The sequence below is a fragment of the Panthera onca genome, chromosome A3 (assembly GCF_046562875.1).
Source record: "Panthera onca isolate mPanOnc1 chromosome A3, mPanOnc1 haplotype 2, whole genome shotgun sequence".
Classification (NCBI taxonomy): domain Eukaryota; kingdom Metazoa; phylum Chordata; class Mammalia; order Carnivora; family Felidae; genus Panthera; species Panthera onca.
The window spans coordinates 116,586,039-116,592,782 of NC_138341.1; positions in this window are offsets into that span (position 1 = coordinate 116,586,039).

Genomic DNA, 6,744 nt, shown 5'->3' on the forward strand with positions numbered 1-6,744 from the left:
ACCGACTAAGCTATGCCCCTCCCACGTACCTATCTTAATGAATATAACATCATAAATATCATTGAAGGCCCTTGGTGTTCCTTCTTCCTTGCCAGATGTTAACACTATGGAGAATTTTGTATTTATCATTCCCTTGGCTTTTTCTTTTTACAATATCTATGTGTATCTAAACATTATTTAATTTTGTATGTTTTTGAACATTGTATATGCAATCACACTATATGCACTTTTGTGCAACTGCTTTTTTTGTTGAGGTGAAAGTCACATAACATACAATGAACATACATAACACAATGAACCATTTAAGAGTACAATTCAGTGGCATTTAGTTATTCACAATGTTACGTAGCCACCAGCTCTCTCTACTTACAAGACTTTTTCAACACTCCATACAAACACTCTGTACCCATTAAATAATCACTTACTAGTCTCTCCTGTCCCCAGCCCCTGGTTACCATTGATTTTTCTGTTTCTATGGATTTTCCTGTTCCAGATATATCATATAAAAGGGATCATACAAAATGTGATCTTTTGCGTATGGCTTCTTTCACTTAGCTCAATGTTTTTGAGGTTCTTCTAAGATGTAGCACGTATTAATACTTTACCGCTTTTTAAGTTTATTTATTTTGAAAGAGAGCGAGTGTGCGCATACACATCAGAGAGGGGCAGAGACAAAGGGAGAGAGAGAATCCCAGACTGACAGCGTGGAGTCCAACGTGGGGCTCAGTCCCATGAACCGTGAGATCATGACCTGAGCTGAAATCAAGAGTCAGACGCTTAACTGACTTAAGCCACCCAGGAGCCCCAGTACTTGGCTCCTTTTGATGGCTGAATAATATCACATTGTATGCACATACATTCGTTTATCCATTCACCCACCAATAGTCATTTGGGTTGTTTCCACCTTTTTTAACTATTTTAAATAATGCTGCTGATAAACATTTGTGTACACGTGTCTGTGTGAACATATGTTTCTGTTTCTCTTGGGTATCCGTGGAAAAGTAGAACTGCTGGTGAATATGGTAATTCTATGTTCAACTTTCTGAGGAACTGCCAAACTGTTTTCCACAGCAGGAAGGCAATGAGCTGCTGCGCAGGAGCTTGCTGGCCTTATCACATACTCACCACGCTCATGGCACTGCAGGACAGCGATGAAGACTTAGTTTGGGCTCCAGTTCTAGCAAAACATAACCTGAAAGCTCTCCTGCTACAGAAATCCAGAACTGCTGGTCAAAATACAGTATTACATTTTTTTAGTTGTATTCATTTTTTAATGTGTAAGATGGGTCTGTGGTATATAGTCCAAAAGGTACAGAAAGTAAGTGAAAGGAAAGACTCCATCCCCACCTTATTCCCCGCTTATTCTGCAGAGATAACTTCCATCCCCAGACACAACCACCATTCCTAATTAGTCTTGTGTATCCTTCCTGAATTCGTTGAAAATTTTATGAACATACATATTGTTTTAATAAAAACTTTTTTGTTTTCTAAATTTTTTATGTTTTATTTATTTTGGAGAGAGAGACAGAGACAGAGTACGAGTTGGAGAGGGGCAGAGAGAGAAGGAGATAGAAACTGAAGCAGGCTCCAAGCTCTGAGCTGTCAGCACAGAGCCAGACGCTGGGCTCAAACTCATGAACCATAAGATCATGACCTGGGCCGAAGTTGGGTGCTTAACCAACTAGGCCATCCAGATGCCCCTAGTAAAAACTATTTTAAATGCAGAGCAGAGGTCAAACAAAAAACATTTGGAAGTCTCCAGATGAAAAAAGAACTGAAAAACAGTACAGAGAGTGCTTGCGCTGCCTGAGGGGCCCAGGAATTTAGGAGGTAAATGCCTGTGTGGGCAGAGGACCTTGAGCCCAGGGGAGGCAGAGAAGGAATGGGGCCCCTACAAAACATTGGGAGCCACATGGAGCTGAACCTTCAGCAAAAAGCTAAGCTAGAAACCACCCCCCCCCCCCAACTTGGGAATGCAAGCTGGTGCAGCCACTCTGGAAAACAGTATGGAGGTTCCTCAAAAAACTAAAAATAGAGCTACCCTACGACCCAGCAATTGTACTACTAGGCATTTATCCACGGGATACAGGTGTGCTGTTTCGAAGGGACACATGCACCCCCATGTTTATAGCAGCACTATCAACAATGGCCAAAGTATGGAAAGAGCCCAAATGTTCATCGATGGATAAATGGGTAAAGAAGATGTGGTATAGAAAGAGGAGGAGCCAAGATGGCGGAACAGCATGGAAATTTTTTGTGTGTCTCACGTCCATGAAATACAGCCAGACCAACACTAAACCATCCTACACACCTAGAAAACTGATTGGAGAATTAACACAACAATCTGCACAACCTGAGCCACAGAATTCAGCAGGTATGCGGCGCGGAATGGTAAATTTGGGGAGTGAGAAGCAGCGGAGGGTAGGGAACCACTTTTGTGGGCGGAGAGACGACGGAGACTGGGGAACAGGGTGGAGAATACGGGGAAAGCACCCCTCCCCAAAAGCAGCTGGAGACAAAGTGGAAAATTGGAAATAGCCACAGGGACTAAACAAAAAAGGGATAAAGGAGAAAGGGGAGGGTTTAAATTCCATTAAGACTATAAACAAGGGGAGCACAAAGGCTGCAACCCCGCAGCTCCACTCCGCAGCTCGATACCTGGCTGTGCTCTGGTGGGAAGGGCGAATCCCCAGGAGCAGAGTGGGGTCTGGGAGGTTCTTGAGCCACACTGGGAAAAGTGGTTCCACTGCTGGAAGGACATTTGATAAAGACTGTTGAAGCCACCTGGTCCCAGCAGACCCCGGAAGGCGGCCACATTTGCTGGTGCTCGGGCAAGGTTGGTAAGGGTGAAGCCAGGTACCAGATGTGTGTTGTGATTTTCCATAATCCCTGAAATGCTGCTGCTACACTGTCTCACGAGCTTCTTCTGGGGTGGGCTGGCACCTGGCCGCAGTCTCTGGGCACCGGCAGCAGCAGGGTCCAGCAAGCGTTCTTGGGTGCAGCCGACATTCCGCCATTGCTCATTCGGCCATTGCTCGATGAGACCCTCCCACAGAGGGGCGGAACGGGTCAAAGCCGCAGTCCTTCGGAAATAAGGGGCCAGGAAAAACAGCCGCATCTGAGCAAAACTCGTTAGAGAAGTACTGCCTGGGGCCTGGTCACAGTGAAAAAGCAGGGAGTGGACGAGAGCTGAATACAGAGGACGGGTGTCCAGGGCACATGGACCATTCTCCAGAATAGACCATATACTAGGACACAAAGCCCTAAGTAAGTACAAAAAGATCGAGATCATACCATGCATATTTTCAGACCACAACGCTATGAAACTCGAAATCAGCCACAAGAAAAAATGTGGAAAGGTAACAAATACTTGGAGACTGAAGAACATCCTACTAAAGAACGAATGGGCTAACCAAGCAGTTAAAGAGGAAATTAAAAAGTATATGGAAGTCAATGAAAATGATACCACCACCACCCAAAACCTCTGGGACGCAGCAAAGGCAGTCATAAGAGGAAAGTATATAGCAATCCAGGCCTTCCTAAAGAAGGAAGAAAGATCTCAGATATACAACCTAACCTGACACCTTAAGGAGCTGGAAAAAGAACAGCAAATAAAACCCAAAACCAGCAGAAGACAGGAAATAATAAAGATTAGAGCAGAAATTAATGCTATCAAAAACAAAAAAAAAAACAAAAAACAAACAAACAAAAAAAAAAAAACAGTAGAAGAGATCAATGAAACCAGAAGCTGGTTCTTTGAAAGAATTAACCAAATTGATAAACCACTAGCCAGTTTGATCAAAAAGAAAAAGGAAAGAACCGAAGTAAATAAAATCAAGAATGAAAGAGGAGAGGTCACAACCAACACAACAGAAATAAAAACAATAAGAAGAGAATATTATGAGCAATTATATGCCAATAAAATGGGTAATCTGGAAGAAATGGACAAATTTCTAGAAACATATACACTACCAAAACTGAAACAGAAAGAAATAGAAAATTTGAACAGACCCATAACCAGTAAGGAAATTGAATTAGTAATCAAAAATCTGCCAAAAAACAAAAGTCCAGGGTCAGATGGCTTTCCAGGGGAATTCTACCAAACATTTAAGGAAGAGTTAACACCTATTCTTTTAAAACTGTTCCAAAAAATAGAAACAGAAGGAAAACTTCCAAACTCTATGAAGCCAGCACTACCTTGATTCCAAAACCAGACAGAGATCCCACTAAAAAGGAGAACTATACACCAATTTCCCTGATGAACATGGATGCAAAAATCCTGAACAAGATATGAGCCAACCGGATCCAACAATACATTAAAAAAATTATTCACCACGACAAAGCGGGATTTATACCTGGGATGCAGGGCTGGTTCAATATCCACAAAACAATTAACGTGATTCATCACATCAATAAAAGAAAGGACAAGAACTATATGATCCTCTCAATAGATGCAGAGAAAGCATTTGACAAAATACAGCATCCTTTCTTGATTTAAAAAAAAAAAACTCAAGAAAGTAGGGATAGAAGGAGCATACCTCGAGAATATAAAAGCCATATATGAACAACCCAATGCTAATATCATCCTCAATGGGGAAAAACTGAGAGCTTTCCTGCTAAGGTCAGGAACAAGACAGGGATGTCCACTCGCCACTGTTACTCAACATAGTATTGGAAGTCTTAGCCTCTGTAATCAGACAACACAAAGAAATAAAAGGCATCCAAATCAGCCAGGAGGAAGTCAAACTTTCACTCTTCGCAGGTGACATGATACTCTACATGGAAAACCCAAAAGATTCCACCAAAAAACTGCTAGAATTGATTCATGAATTCAGCAAAGTTGTAGGATATAAAATCAATGCACAGAAATCGGTTGCATTCCTATACATCAACAATGAAGCGACAGAAAGAAATCAAGGAATCGATCCCATTTACAGTTGCACAAAAAACCATAAAATACCTAGGAATAAATCTAACCAAAGAGGTGAAAAATCTATACACTGAAAACTATAGAAAGCTTATGAAAGAAATTGAAGAAAAAGATGGAAAAAGATTCCATGCTTCTGGGTAGGAAGAACAAATATTGTTAAAATTTTGATACTACCCAAAGCAATCTACATATTCAATGCAATCCCTATCAAAGTAACACCAGCATTCTTCACAGAGCTAGAACAAATAATCCTAAAATTTGTATGGAACCAGAAAAGACCCCGAATAGCCAAAGCGATCTTGAAAAAGAAAACCAAAGCAGGAGGCATCACAATCCCAGACTTCAAGCCATACTACAAAGCTGTAATCATCAAGACAGTATGGTACTGGCACAAGAACAGACACTCAGATCAATGGAACAGAATAGAGAACCCAGAAATGGACCCACAAACGTATGGCCAACTAATCTTTGACAAAGCGGGAAAGAATATCCAATGAAATAAAGACAGTCTCTTCAGCAAGTGGTGCTGGGAAAACTGGACAGCAACATGCAGAAGAATGAACCTGGACCACTTTCTTATACCATACACAAAAATAAACTCAAAATGAATGAAAGACCTAAATGTAATACAGGAAGCCATCAAAATCCTCGAGGAGAAAGCAGGCAAAAACCTCTTTGATCTTGGCTGCAGCAACTTACTCAACACATCTCCGGAGGCAAGGGAAACAAAAGCAAAAACAAACTACTGGGACCTCATCAAAATAAAAAGCTTCTGCACGGTGAAGGAAACAATCAGCAAAACTAAAAGGCAACCGACAGAATGGGAGAAGATATTTGCAAATGACATATCAGATAAAGGGTTAGTATCCAAAATCTATAAAGAACTTATCAAACTCAACACCCAAAAAAACCAAATAATCCAGTGAAGAAATGGGCAAAAGACATGAATAGACACTTCTCCAAAGAAGACATCCAGATGGCCAACCGACACATGAAAAAATGCTCAACATCACTCATCATCAGGGAAATACAAATCAAAACCACAATGAGATACCACCTTACACCTGTCAGAATGGCTCACATTAACAACTCAGGCAACAACAGATGTTGGTGAGGATGCGGAGAAAAAGGATCTCTTTTGCATTGTTGGTGAGAATGCACGCTGGTGCAGCCACTCTGGAAAACAGTATGGAGGTTCCTCAAAAAACTAAAAATAGAACTACCCTACAACCCAGCAATTGCACTACTAGGCATTTATCCACGGGATACAGGTGTGCTGTTTCAAAGGGACACATGTACCCCCATGTTTATAGCAGCACTATCAACAATAGCCAAAGTATGGAAAGAGCCCAAATGTCCATCGATGGATGAATGGATAAAGAAGATGTGGTATATATATATATATATACATATATACATATACATATACATATATATATACATATATGTATATGTACATATACATATATGTATATATATATGTATATGTATATATATGTGTATATATATATATATATATATATATATATATATATATATACACAATGGAGTATTACTCGGCAATCAAAAAGAATGAAATCTTGCCATTTGCAACTACGTGGATGGAACTGGAGGGTATTATGCTAAGTGAAATTAGAGAAAGACAAATATCATATGACTTCACTCATATGAGGACTTTAAGAGACAAAACAGATGAACATAAGGGAAGGGAAACAAAAATAATATAAAAACAGGGAGGGGGACAAAACAGAAGAGACTCATAAATATGGTGGGTTACTGGAGGGGTTGTGGGAGGGGGGATGGGCTAAATGGGT